This window comes from Eretmochelys imbricata, chromosome 1, assembly GCF_965152235.1.
Source record: "Eretmochelys imbricata isolate rEreImb1 chromosome 1, rEreImb1.hap1, whole genome shotgun sequence".
In the NCBI taxonomy this organism is placed as follows: Eukaryota; Metazoa; Chordata; order Testudines; family Cheloniidae; genus Eretmochelys; species Eretmochelys imbricata.
The window spans coordinates 196,760,009-196,775,226 of NC_135572.1; the positions used below are offsets into that span (position 1 = coordinate 196,760,009).

At 40.4% G+C, this 15,218-nt stretch overlaps 1 long non-coding RNA gene across 1 annotated transcript in view; it reads right to left on the bottom strand.

The window, feature by feature from the left end:
- Nucleotides 1–7,557: 7,557 nt before the first annotated feature.
- Nucleotides 7,558–15,218, bottom strand: part of LOC144259126 (uncharacterized) — a 150,945-nt gene continuing 143,284 nt past the window's right edge. The window contains exon 4 of the long non-coding RNA XR_013344825.1: nucleotides 7,558–7,586. This is a non-coding gene — a long non-coding RNA (uncharacterized LOC144259126). The remainder of the gene's footprint in view (nucleotides 7,587–15,218) is intronic.

Genomic DNA, 15,218 nt, shown 5'->3' on the forward strand with positions numbered 1-15,218 from the left:
GCTCAGGCAAAGTATGTGTCTCATGGCACCTGTAGTGACTGATCCACATTGAGGATAACAACCTACTACTGCTAGCAGTTACTCCATTACTTCAAAAGTGTTAGCGGTCTGTGCTATGGATCTAAAGGCCCAAATTTGGGATATCAATATATAAAAATGACAGAGTAGGTCACATTGGTGGGGGAGTGGCACTATATGTGAAAGAAAGCATACAGTCAAATAAAGTAAAAATCTTAAATGAATCAAACTGTACCGTAGGATCGATGGATAGAAATTCCATGCTTGAACAACAGGGTGCAGCAGTACGAAAATACTTCTGACCACCTGACAAGGATGGTGATTGTGAAATGCAGAGAGAGATTAGAGAGCCTACAAAGGCAGAAAACACAACAACAGTGGCGGAATTCAACCATTCTCTTATTGACTGGGTATATGTCACCTCAGGATGAGATGCATTAATAGACACTATTAATGACTGCTTCTTGGAACAGCTTGTCCTGGAACCCACAAGGGGAGAGGCAATTCTTGATGTAGCCCTAGGTGGTGTACAGGATCTGGTCCAAGAGGTGATTATAGCTGAACTGCTTGGCAATAGCAACCATAATGTAATTAAATTTAACATCCTTGTAAGGGAGAAGAAAAGCCAAAGAAACACAACACAGTAACATTTAACTTCAAAAAGGAGACTGCAAAAACGAGGAAGCTAGTTAAATTGAAATTAAAAGGAACCATCACATGCAAATACCTGCAAAGTGCATGAAAATGGTTTAAAGATGCCATAATGGAGGCTCAGACTAAATGTATGTCTCAAGCAAAAAAACCAGACAAACAAACAACAAACAAAAAACAGGAACAGTATCAAAAAACGGCACCATGGCTAAACAGCAGAGTAAACGGGGCAGTTAGAGGCCAAAAGGCATCCTCTAAAAATTGGAAGTCAAATCCTACTGAGGAAAATAGAAAGGATCATAAACTGTGGCAAGTCAAGTGTAAAAGTAGAATTAGGCAGGCCAAGAAAGAATTTGAAGAGCAACTAGCTAAGGACTCAAAAAATAACAGCATTTTTTAAAGTATATCACAAGCATAAAGCCTGCCAACCAGTCAGGAGGCCACTGGAAAATCGAGGTGCTAAAGTAGCACACTTTATGTTGGAGAGATTCCAACACCTGAGCCACTCTTTTTATTCAACAAATCTGAGGAACTGTTTCAGACCGAGGTGTCAAATAGAGGAGATTTTGGAACAAATTGATAATTTAACAATAATAAGTCACCATGACCGGATGGTACTCACCCAAGAGTTCTGAAGGATGTAGATATGAAATTGCAGGACTACTTACGGTGGTAAGTAACTTATCACTGAAAACCTCCTCCAGATGACTGGAGGATAGCTAATGTAATGCCAATTTTTCAAAAAGACTCCCAAGGGAATCCTGACAATTACAAGTTGGTAAGCCTAACTTCAGTACTAGGCAAATTGAAACTTTAGTAAAGAGCAGAATTATCAGGCTGAGCGTTGCTAGAGCAGCAGTTGCAAGTCCAAGTCTATGTTGGATCTCCAAGTGACGTTTAGCGTCCCTTGCAGTAATGTTACCGCTTCTTGTGATGATCCAGTCAGGTCAATATCATCAGTGAAGCAGAGATCTTTTTTGAACATATTCATTGCTATAAAAATGCTCGGTAGTCTGAAAAATCAGTGCCTTGGTGTCTCAGGTTGAGCACTCAAAATTACACATATTGAATCTATTTCCCTATGTTAAGTATCCTCACACCTTCTTGTCAACTGTCTAAATGGGCCATCTTGATTATCACTACAAAAGTTTTTTTCTTCTGCTGATAATACCTCATCTTAATTAATTAGCCTCTCATAGTTTGTATGGCAACTTCCACCTTCTCTGTATGTGTACATATATCTTCTTACTGTATGTTCAATTCTATGCATCCAATGAAGTGGGCTGTAGCCCACGAAAGCTTATGCTCTAATAAATTTGTTAGTGTCTAAGGTGCCACAAGTACTCCTGTTCTTTTTGCAGATAGAGACTAACACGGCTGCTACTCTGAAACTTGTCAAAATTAGTGGACACTTCTAACAATAATGACTTCAGTCTCTCTGTGTCTCAGTTACCCAGCTGTAAAATGGGGATAACATCATCATCTAATCTCACAAGGTTATTACAAAGATAAATTAATGTGTGAAACATTCCAGAACTATGGTTAGTGCACCACAGAAACATCAATACGTAAATGAATAATTTTGTATTCAGTGCAGGATGTGGACGGTGTGCAGTAAAGACAACTTGGGGCCCAACACTGGAAGACGAGGATTAAAGAAAATATTCAATAACCCATTCACTGACTGAAGCAGAAGTCCTGTGGAAAAAATAGCATGTGATCATGCAATGAAAGACTGTAACATAATGCATTCACACAAGGAGGGCTGAATTAAGGTTGCATAGTAACCTTAATTCTGACATTTCCTAACTTTACAACCATAAAATTCTTTTAATGCAGTTTTTTTTATGTAGTACAGTACATTGTTATTAGAGCAGCAGCAGAGGGATGAATAATGCAAAAAAGCTTGCACTAAACCTTAGCTAAATGTGTCTTTTCTCTAGTTCATGAGAACAAGTATTCCGGCTCTTATTTTTGTCAGGAGCGTTGGCATTCATTTATATGAAACTGTGTTAATGTCAGAAAGTGTCTCACAGCTGTGGTGTTGTACTAAAAATGTACTCCTCAGAGAAGGAGCTTCCTGAACACTCTGTAAGAGAGGGTTCCATGGACAACTAGGTCAAGTAAAGTCAGACCAACAAGATGTTATAAAAGACACAGCAGCATGAATGTCAAAGATTCTAGGGAAGAAGAGACAATATTTTAATATTTAGAGTAAAGGGCAGAGCAAATTCATCCCTGGTATCATTCCACTGAAGACAACCGTTACACTGGATGCAAATTTGGCCATGGGATTCCATTTTGACTTCTTTGGTGACCTTTGGAAAGATGCTTTAGCCTCAAACCTATAACATATAGAGTACTCTGAATTCCCATTGATTTCAATGGAAGTGGAGAGTGCTCAGTATCTTGTACGAGCTAGTGTGAAATCCCTGAGAACTACTGCTGACCACTCAAGGCTTTCCCCATAGCTTAAACACAGCTTCTCCCAGCACTCCCCTGGGTGTGAGCGTTCTGGTTTATCTCTTCAAGGGGGCATGACAGAGCTGTAGTACATAACACACAGCTTCTACAACACTAGTGCTCTTTTTTTAATAGCATGAGAAATTAGGGTTGCCAGACATCTGGTTTTTGGCACCCCAACTTCGTGCCCCAGTGCTGAGCTCCCTCCTGCACGCTGAACCCCTCGCCCCCAGCCCAGAGCCCACATCCCCAGCTGGAGCTCTCACCTCCTCCCATACCCCAACCCCCTACACCAGCCTGGAGCCCCCTCCCACACTCCGAACTCCTTGGCCCCAGCCCAGAGCCCCATCCTGCACCCCAAACTCTGCATTTCCAGCCCCACCCCAGAGCCCTCACCCCCTCTCGTACCCAAACCCCCTCCCCTAGCTTGGTGAAAATGAGCGAGTGAACGAGGGTGGGGGAGAGCGAGCGACGGAGGAGGGAGGGAGTGGGGGCGGGGCCTCACAGCAGGGGGAAGGGCAAGGGTGTTCGGTTTTCTGCAATCAGAAAGTTGGCAACCCTACAAGAAATATACAAATCTATACAAAAAATTATGCACATGTTTCCTTGACTCAGTTTCCTCAACACTCCAGCCCCTTCTTTAGGCTGGTGTCAGGGTCATCTGGAGCCATCCAGGGCCCTCCTGCTCCAATGCACAGCTTGTGTTCTGAAAATGGAGCCTTGTTTCCCCCCACCCCAGTTCAACTTCCCTGAGCTTAGCCAGCCTGTCCCCTTCCCTTCTCCTGGCCTAAACTTCCCTGTGTGACTCCCTGAGTCCTCCCCCATGCATCCTTTTATAACCTCCTGCTTAGGGAATTTCCACTCTCTAGATCCTCAGCCTCCTGTTGAGGGAAGTTGGAGAGAACTGAATTTCCCTAGGATGAAGTTATTTTTTTTTTACTCTCCCCAGGTAAGGCCTTAACAATTGGCTATTGCCCTTGGTCTGGCTGAGAAGTGCTCAAAGGCTTGTCAGTAATGGGGGATACACAGAGATAGAGACACTTTCCATGATACAACAATTTCATAACAACAGCTTCATAATACAGCCAGAATTCACAAACTGTACGGCAAGACTCTCCATAATCAACACAGACAACAACTGTGACAGCACACCACATTGCACCATGGTTATGTATTAAATGTATCTAGTTTAATTATTTGTATGTTACTTTTACCAGCCTGCAGACAAATTTAGTCACCAATCCTTGTTACGAGGACATTAAAAAATTAAAAAACTATGGGTGGCATTTTCAAAGCTGCCTAATGGATTTAAATTCCCAGTTCCTATTATAAAACTAATGGAAATTAGGCATCCAAATCTCCCAAGCAGCTTTCAAAATCCCACCCTAAATGACATTCATTTTCGCCAGGGTAGCAGATGAGTAGGCTTTTGCAAGTTTGAGTTATATTTTTAAAATATTCAGTGCTCATACCATGACCCTTGCATGGTGGATCCAGGGGCCATCCCTAGGCATAAGCAGCATACGCGGCTGCATAGGGCACCGGAAAGTTTGGGGTACCATTCCCCTCGCTGGCCGCGGTTGGAATCCTCTCTTCTCCGGCCCCTCCCCCGTGCTGGGCCGGTGGGCTTCTCCCGCCCCCTCCCCCTCCCTTGTCAGCTGGCCGGCTGAGGGCTCCAGCCGCCACCCCAGCCCCAGGGAGCCCAGAGTGGCACGGCTGGTCACTGGCGGCCCAGCGGCCCACCCCACAGCCGCCTGGAGCAGAGTCCTGCCCTGGACCCTGCCTGCGCCGCTTGCTCTCTGGCGGGGGCCAGGCCAGGAAAGGCGAAACTTCCAGCCTGAGTCGGGGAGGGAAGCGGAGGGTGGGGACTTAAAGTGACAGTGCACTCACGGTCTCTCATACTTCCCTAACACACACACACACACACACACACACACACACACAGTCTCTCACACACACAGACGGGCTCTCACACCCACCTACACTCTGCCTCTCATATGAGTCACAGTCCCCCAATACAGATTGTGTGTGTGTGTGAGACAGACAGTCTTACACTCCCCAACACACACTCTGTCCCCCAACACACAGTCACACACACACACACATATTATTGTTGTTGTTATTACTGCTTGGTTATCCTATCAAAATACTCGTGGTGAGCCAGGAGTGGCAAGGGGCTGCAGGAGGGCCGTGGGCTCTGGCAAGATGCAGCCCCCATCTGACAGCGCGAAGCCTGCCTTGAGCCACTGCCACAGCATCTGCTGCATACAAAGCACGGTGTGTGGCAGCAATGGGGAGGGGTTCTGCAGGCAGGGGTGGTGGCTGTGTCACCTCGACACACTGGGGTCAGCGGTACGGGCTGGGGACTGCCCTCAATGGAGCATAGGGGCACCAGTTTAATAATAGTGCGTAGGGCCCCATAAATCCTAAGGACGTGTAGCTCAGTGGGCCAGCTTACCTGTATTATATTCATTGCTTTGTTATCCTGCTTTATTATATTTAGTAGAAATGCAAGGAACCTACAGGCTTTTATCCTGTAAGATTTGGCTTTAGTAGATAGTGTGAGGCTTGAGGCCTATAACCTGTGGTACAGATAAACTTACAACTACAATACCCACCTGCTGAAGTGAAGAAACAGACTGACAGAGCCAGAAGAGTACCCAGAAGTTACCTATTACAGGACAGGCCCAACAAAGAAAATAACAGAACGCCACTAACCATCACCTTCAGCCCCCAACTAAAACCTCTCCAGCGCATCATCAAGGATCTACAACTTATCCTGAAGGATGACCCATCACTCTCACAGATCTTGGGAGACAGGCCAGTCCTTGATGTCCTACAGACAGCCCCCCACCTGAAGCAAATACTCACCAGCAACCACACACCACACAACAAAAACACTAACCCAGGAACCTATCCTTGCAACAAAGCCTGTTGCCAACTGTGTCCACATATCTATTCAGGGGACACCATCATAGGGCCTAATCACATCAGCCACATTATCGGAGGCTCGTTCACCTACACATCTACCAATGTGATATATGCCATCATGTGCCAGCAATGCCCTCTGCCATGTACATTGGCCAAACTGGACAGTTGCTACGTAAAAGAATAAATGGACACAAATCAGATGTCAAGAATTATAACTTTCAAAAACCAATTGGAGAACACTTCAATCTCTTTGGTCACTCGATTACAGACCTCAAAGTGGCAATTCTTCAACGAAAAAACTTCAAAAACAGACTCCAACGAGAGACTGCTGAACTGGAATTAATTTGCAAACTGGATACAATTAACTTAGGCTTGAATAAAGACTGGGATGGGTCGTTACACGAAGTAAATCTATTTTCCCTTGTTTATTTCCCCCCCTACTGTTCCTCACACATTCTTGTCAACTGCTGGAAATGGCCCACCTTGATTATTACTACAAAAGGTTCCCCCGCTCTCCTGCTGGTAATAGCTCACCTTTCCTGATCACTCTTGTTACAGTCTGTATGGTAACACCCATTGTTTCATGTTCTCTGTGTATATAAAATCTCCCCACTATATTTTCCACTGTATGCATCCGATGAAGTGAGCTGTAGCTCACGAAAGCTTATGCTCAAATAAATTTGTTAGTCTCTAAGGTGCCACAAGTCCTCCTTTTCTTTTTGCAGATAAACTTAAGTATCTCATAAGTTATAGTGAACTGAGAGCGGTACGCCAGAGGGGGAATACTGACATCAGCCACCCACAGAACACAGCTGACCCAAGCACAGAACATAGCTGACACCAGCATCCAGAAAGTTCTGGACAAGACCTCTGACCACAAAGCTGCCGTGACAGCAAATTGACGTGTATGCTAATGGATAACATCATACGCATACCAACCTATAGAATATGGACACCTTAAGGGGAGGAAAAACAAATAAGGACCTCTATTGAATATGCATTGGTCATGGCAGCATCAGTGTAACCTACTATAAAAGTAACATCCCAGGGGCAGCAGATAGGTTGGAAAGATGTAGACCTTGGGAGGGGCCAGAATGATGGCCACCGGGGAAGATAAGGACGATGACGGTGATGAGAAAGATAATGGTTAAGTATGAAAGATAAGGGTGTAAGTATGGACATCCAAATGTACTTTCTGTATTATCTCTGTCTGCTTTGTTAAGTTTAAGTGAGTGCATAATCTTTGCTAAATTATTAATAAATCACATATTTATATATAGAGAAAGAGTTCTTATAGTGTGAGTGTTGCACCTCTGCACATCGGGGTTCCCAAATTATATGATAACTTTACAATAATCTTACTGGGCCTGATTTTGGGACAAGAACCTGTCCCAACTTACAATTATATTTACCCAACTTTGGATCAGGCTACCGAGGGCCGTGGGTGGATCCTTGTACTCACCTTCAAAGGAGAACCCTCCAGTCTTCACCCTCCTTGAAGACTCCCAGTATCCACTGGGGACCTGAAAGAAAAAATAATAATTTGAGTATTGTACCATTGTTCCCAAGCTCTAATTCACCTTTGTGCTGCAGCTCCAAGTGCCAACAACTCAGCAAGGTCATGGCTCCTTATGCTAATTGAGACCAATGTAGAAGAAAATAAAGGAGAATTGTCAGAGATTATCAGATGGGAGTGGCAGCAGAAAGGACTCCACAGTACATCTGTATGGGGCACTAATGCTAACAACCACAGAAAGGCTGATAGATGTCTTCTCTTTTTATAAAAAGAGAAGACATTAAAGAGATGAAAGCACACTCTCTTTTGAAAACCTATCCAAAGCATCATTGAAAATATGGATATATATTAAAGTCAAAGCCAGACACTGACACTGCCAAATAATGAAGGGGGGTGAGTGTGTGTGTGTGTGGGGGGGGGGGAGCAGGGAGAGAGAATGTGTCTATTTATTATGCTTTCAGCACAAAAATAAAATAAAGTTCTATGGTTCACTAATAAGGCATGAGCCATGTGAAGGAGTCTCAATGAACTTGAGTAAACTGCAGAGGGTAAAAGATGCCAAAGTCAAAGATTCAGTACGCCAATTTGAGCCAGCAAAGTGCCATTAATGATCTTTTTCTCTCTAGAGCACTATTCCTTCTTCCCATTCATCTTGTATCGATAGGCAAGCCATTTGTTCTCTCTTTGGTGTTTTCCACTATGGATTCTGTTTATTAACGTGTTATGATCTTGGTGCATTGCATGAGGAGCCTGTGCAGTTTCTAAGTGTTCAGGCCATCTCAGTTAAAAGGTTTTTCTTTTATGTTCTGTTCCTGAAACATGAGAGAGCCTCAGTTTTCTCGGATGAGCCTAATCCTAGGAGAGGCTGAGTACCATCAACACTATTAAATTCCCAATGGTTCTCAGTACCTTACAGGTTCAAGCCCATAATGAATGAGAAATCTTTGAGGGAAAGAACATACCCAGCCAGTCCACATATTATTAATGTGTTTTACATTCCCGTCCTGACCATCCTCATCAATAATAAAAAAACTCAAAACTATAGGTCTGTCTGGAGTTCCTTAAATCTATTCTTCTTTACAATCAGAAGCAAGCAAATGACATTACATCAAAACCTGACTGAAACAACTATATTAATATTTTATCTCTCAGCATAGATCAGCGTTTACATATTAAAGCCCATTAATGAGGTGTAGAAAATAACCCACTATTTTCTAACTTTTTTAAAATCTATGGAAAACTCCTATAGATTTTAAAAGGGGTGAAACCAACAGGGTTCTATGGAAATGTAATAAGTTACTGTAAAAGTTATTCTAAAAACTGCAAAATTTAGTATCCTTTCTACAGAATTTCGATAAGAATTTTACATTCCTGCTAACAGATTCTATTGGTTGTCTGAAAAATTCTAAAGAATAGTCATTACCCTCTGAACTTCTATAGAACATTTCCGTAAGTGTTAAAGTTTAAGTGGGGAGAGGGAAATTTTCCTATCTGCATGGGTAGAATGGACATGGATAAGGCTCATTACCATTAATGAGAGCTACCTGTGACAATCCCCATGCAAATATAGGAAAACAGAACATGTACATATTTAAGTCCCATTAATGCTAATAAGGGTCATATGTGCAAATCACAGCACAGCAGGAAACTGAAATTATATGCACTTGAGCACCCACATGGTTCATATACTAAGCTGACAGATAGCAAAAATATTCCTTTTCCCAGGGGTTAGCAAGAGCAAGCAATCCAGAGCACAGGGATTGATGTTCTGTGCAGCCCTTCAGCAGCTGTGCAGTGATGGGGGAAGTTTCTTATGCAGTACTCTGACCCTGCACACCCAAGCAGGGACTTCACATAACCTAGTCCTTAGCATTCTCAAGACATCATAAGTGTATTATTATTTACAGGTTAACAAATACAACTTGTATATTGCTTATTGTCTAAAAACAATTAGCCACGCAACAGTCCTATTAGGCAGACATCATCATCTTTAGATGGAGAAAAGTGAGGCAGAGTATTTAAGTGAAAATTTGTCCAAACTGCAGAAAGACTCATCGGCTTAGAACTCAGGAACTAGTAGCTTCCAGGCATATGCTTAGGCCACTGGACCCTACCTCTCCATACTGTGGATTGTCATAGGCAACACAAGTCAACCAAGATGATTATTCAGACAAATGCCCAACTTTCTGATTAACAGAACTAGTTAGAACTGTAACAAAACCTACACTAGGCCTGAACCAAAACTCTGCACCCAAGCTCTGAAGCAAAACATGGGTTCAGATTAGAATTATCTCCAAATAAAAATCATTATATATAAATCTTGTAGTCTAGGAGTAAGGATGGTGTTGGCCCTATTTTCTGATGGCAAACACAGTTGGAAAGTCTAAGAATTTAATCTGCATTTTCCCCCCTCTCTGACCAAATAATGAAATTCCCCAATGTTACCCTAGTGCTAACAACAGAAAGTGCTGGGACTGTGGTAATACTGTTTTAGGCAACAAACAAAGAAAGTACACGCTCCCAAGATTGACAGAATTTCTGGGATGACAACGCAAAACTCAACCATAGCATGTTATCCCATAATCACTGCGTAAATACTACTGGCACAGAAAGAAATACTGTATGTTACATTTAATTTCTCAATAGCTGGGAACTTTACTGAAGGAGCACGAGGTGACAGAATTATTCTTGCTAGACATGGAAAAACAAAACATCCTGTAAGACACTGTTCACTGATACTTCAACACAGTTTTTCTATCAGGTTTATTACTAACATTTGAAATAATATTTATAAAAAAGGTATTGGTTTAAAAGTTAATTGGTTTAAAAGCTTCTTTTTTTCTATTCTTGTTAGTAAATATCCTTAACCTCAACACATTAGTCCTGAGTGCTGATTTCAGTACGAGCTTGATGTTTAGAATGATGATGATTATGGTATTATTTTGAAGGATATCTTTTGCAAAGCTGTGCAAAATTTAGCAATTTCACCTCACATGGGTTTACATGAATATCTTCTTCAATTATAATCTGTGTGATTTCACACAATCTTCAAGTGGTGAATTTTAAATGAAACCCAGCAATTTTCATGTTGTTTAGAGCTTTATGGCAAATGCTGTATATTGGCAAAACAGTGTATGTACACAGATACACATAAAGTGTATGTGATGTATGTATAAAGTACAGCACAGATATATTTATTTACATTTAAATTAGTGCAACATCAAAACATATCCTAATTTATATTGATTCAACATCATCCAATGTATATCTGATTTTTGCATTACTGTGAAGCTAACTCATATATATACATATATACTAAATTTGTAAAATTGTATATTATATTACACAATTGTATCTGATCATACCACAAAAGACTTCATTATCATGCATACAGTGGAGAGGATACCATTAATTATAATTTTTTAGTTAATTTAACCTTTAGCCTAAACATTTTTGTAAAATTGCTCGGAAAATGGCATTAAACTATCTTGCACGTTTTTCTGATTTATTTTCCCTCCTCCATCCCTTTTTTTAAACAAAAATTTAGATGGAAATGTTCCAACTAGCTGTAATATCAATAATATGAATATTGATTTTAACATTTAATTGCTGTTTGTTTGTTTGCTTTTGAGAAAAAGAAATCCATAGTGGTAAGCCCTATCGATTTTAAGTAGAAATTAAACAAGTAGGACTCAAGTATAGAAATTAAATAGGGTTGTTAAATTACCCTATAAACTGATCCTCCACTCTTATACCAGTTTTACACAAGTTGGACTAATAGACCTGAGTCTCATTTACACTAAGGTCCCTTTACACTGCTCTGGGGATGTAAAGGTGACTTTAAAGTGAGTACTCTTTGTTACACCCATGCAGACCCATTGCAAAGAATAAAGACAACCACCATGCTTTGTAAATTGTTCATTGTAAATTCTGGAGTAGGGACAAAAATTGTAAGTTGGTTCAGAGAAGCCCATAAACTCAATGCTAGGCTATGGCTGAAAATCATACCTGGGTATTGGCAATACAAAACACGGATACCTATATATGGGCTTGTTTCACCTGAAGCAAGATTAGTTGTGGAAAGAGACAAATGTACAAAGTTTAAGTGCTTTAATTGCTTTGGAGATCTGCTTTTGGACATACTTAAGCTGTCTTTAGGCTTGTGAGCTTGTCGAGCCTCAGAAATAAAAAGAAAGCTTAATCCTACTATCTAAATATTTCCATGCCCTCCCATATCTAATTAACATGGATTTACACTGATGAATTGAGTCTACAGCTTTAAAAGTGTAACCTACATGCTGGCAATACACTGTTCTTCACTGTGCTAAATTACAGCCTTCCATATCTAACTACCTTTAATCATTTCTTCCTATTTTAATATTCTCTTTCAGGCATTTACACCTAGAGAATCCTTAGTGTTTTCAGAAGGATGGTGACAGTGCTAAAAGAATTTTAAAATCTTAATCCCTCCTAATCTTTACCAAGCGTCAAGATCGTTGAGCATCTTAGTTATTAAAAATTCTCACTCAAATTTTCTATATTACTAAATAATTATTTGAATACTACTTTGAGATAATTAGATAATAAATCATTTGTTTTGGAGATTATGTGTCTAAAATATTCCTTTTTTTAATTTCATGTGTTCAGTCATGAACATTTTCACCTATTGTTAAAGGCTAATTACAGGTCTTGACTATGTTTAAATGATATACTTCAAACAAAAGGAAAATGAGTCTGCAGCATATATACAGAAGGACTGATTCAAATTTCATTCACATTTATGTAAATCAGGTGCAACTCCACAGAGTTATACTGGTTTAAGTAAGATCAAAATCTGCGGCTGTGCAAAGCTTTGATTCTACAACTGACAACATGTGGGCTAAGCAGCCTGTAGTGACAGACTTATCTGAAACAGAATTACTCAAGCAATGCTTACAATAAAGTCCTCCAGAATTTAAAAAAAAAAAAAAAAAAAAAAAGATTCATCCCAGAAATATTCCTCTAACAGCTTACAAGAAGTTAATAGACAACAACAATCTAGAACTGTAGGATTTTTTTGTCAATCATCCTGTGGAATGGGATATAATTCTCTATTCAACTCGATGGAATGGTTAAAAACCTATAGAAAAGTTATCATATTCTATTACACTTTATAAAACATTAGGCCGAATTTTGATATCCCTTACACTAGTGTAAATGAGGAGTAACTGCACTGGCCGTTACGATATAGTAAAACAAGTGTGTGAACAGAAGCAGGCCCTTTTATTCATACTGTATTATAGTAGCTGCCCTCAGTCTTGTTGCAAAAAGAGAGATTTTTGTCGGTGGCAACTGCATTTTCACAAACCTCACAGAATTCCACAGAAATGTCAGCATTGAGACTTGAATGCAAATGTCTAAAATTTGACAGCTTGTACCTAACAATCCAAGCCAGAAACCTGAACATGGAAATCCTTCAATTTGAAGGGGGAAGTTCAGAGCTGGGTCCCAACTCTGCAGTTTCAGCCCATTTCTAATACATGAGTTTGGAATATGAGAACAGTTTAATAGGTAATGCAGTATGGAGAGAGATTCCAAACCATGAGAAAAGGCAGAACAACCATGAGGCACGACTAGAATTTTACAACTACAAGGAGCCCCATATACAGGACGGGTGGGAGGAAAGATAAGATAATACTTTGCTTTAGAGCTGGACTAACACCTCATAAAATATATGTGACTATGTGTTTAAATAAATTATTGTACTGGCTTTGGGGGTTTCAGAAAATGTTCTAATTCACTTGCAGGAATATTCCCAGAAACATGAACCTTTAAGCAAATATTAGAGAATATTTGAGGAAAGAAAATTTTGCCCCAGAAACCTGCATCTCAGAGCTATGCTCCTCCAATCAGGCAACAGAAACAATACCACAAGACATGCATGCCAGCCAAACTACCCAGCAAAAATGAAAATTTTGGATACTGAAGACTCCCAACAAGAGGCTTGAATAAGTATGATCATCAACTGCTCGCAGGCAATTCACAAACAAAAAACATGAAGAAAGACCCTGACACTATGTCATGTGTGGTTGCAGATCCATGCAGCACCTCTGACTTCATTGGGGGTCCATATGGGCTAAGAGGATCACAGAGGATCACTGTGTAGGGGCCTTATTTGTCAAAATAGATTTTTATCCACAAATTATTCACCCACTTCTATTTTTCAAGCAAATGTTTCCTTTCATTTAAAGATCTCACATACATTAGGTAAGTCTCACAATGCTGCAGACAGTGATTACTTTGCCCTTTTACAGATGGGTAAACTGATTTGCACAAGCTCACATGGCAAGTAAGTGGCATAAATGGGAATAGAGATCCAGATTCCTGGTCCCCTTTTCTCCCCTGCAACCGCTAAACCATTTTCCCAGAGAAAAAATTTAGTCCACAGTTCTTAAGGAAGCTAGAATCAAAGAGGGCATCTTTCAATATTACCTTAATATATATGAAAAGTATATGCATTAAAAGTGCACAGAACACAAATGTCTAAAAACCAAAACTAAAAAATGAACATTTTTATAATTAAAAAAAATTGATAAATCCTGTCCAGGATTCCCTGTCAAGGGATATTTCTTGGATCAACTGCTCGCAGGCTAGAATTTCAGCCAGACATTATTGATTATTCCCACGATACAGTTAGTAAGATGTCCAGTGCTATTTCAGGTAAATATTTGTCCTGTCAAATGACATTTGACAGCCAAAAATGCATGTTTATAAAGACAGAAATCTAAGGGGCTTCATGCCATGTGAACTATAGCACAAGGAAATGTAAAAATCAATACAATCCATTCCCCGGAAAACATTTTGTAGGCAACATATGCTGTATCCTATCAGGAAATGCAATGAGTAAATTCAGCACTAGTGTAGGTAGGTGCAAATCCCACTGAAGCCAATACTATTTGTTCTTATTTGTGCCAGAGTGAATCTAGCCAAAGTGTAGACTATTTATAATGTTTCATATTTTAATCGTGTCTGTCCTGATGCTAAGACAAATACCATACATCCCAGCAATACAGCATACCCGGATATGTATTTATTGCAACAACCTCTATGAGCAATTTCAGTTCTGATGTAGCCTCTTCTATATTTTGTTTTCAAAAAAATTCTGAAAAACAATGAAAGCCGAGGAGCAAGAGCAGCTTTTTGGTGATGAAACCAAGCAAAACTTTGTGGTTTCATACGGATGTTGACAAAGCCACTGAGAAATGACCTTTCCATTGTGCTAGGAGAACCTCAAAAAGAACAGTCCCCTAAGTGACTTTTCTGGTGCCTTTATGCTGACACTGCAACACACAAAGGCCAGGCTGGGGAGGAGAATCCCTCTTTTCCATTCCATCTGAACTTCTTGGGTCTGTAAAATTGAGCTCCGACTCTCATGAGAACAGGCTTTTCTGGTGCTCGATGATATCTGTTGGGCCAAGTATGCAGCGAGAACAGCCTTTTTCAAACAATTTTTATTACTTCTGCTTCCAGTCCCGGCCGGAGCTAAGAAATACAGGAGTATTTCTGTAAGCTTCTGAAAGTAACAAATAAGGAAGGGGAAACAGTTACCATTGTCAAAATGTCAGATGAGGTGTTGGGCTGTGTCAAGGTTCCTTCCCCA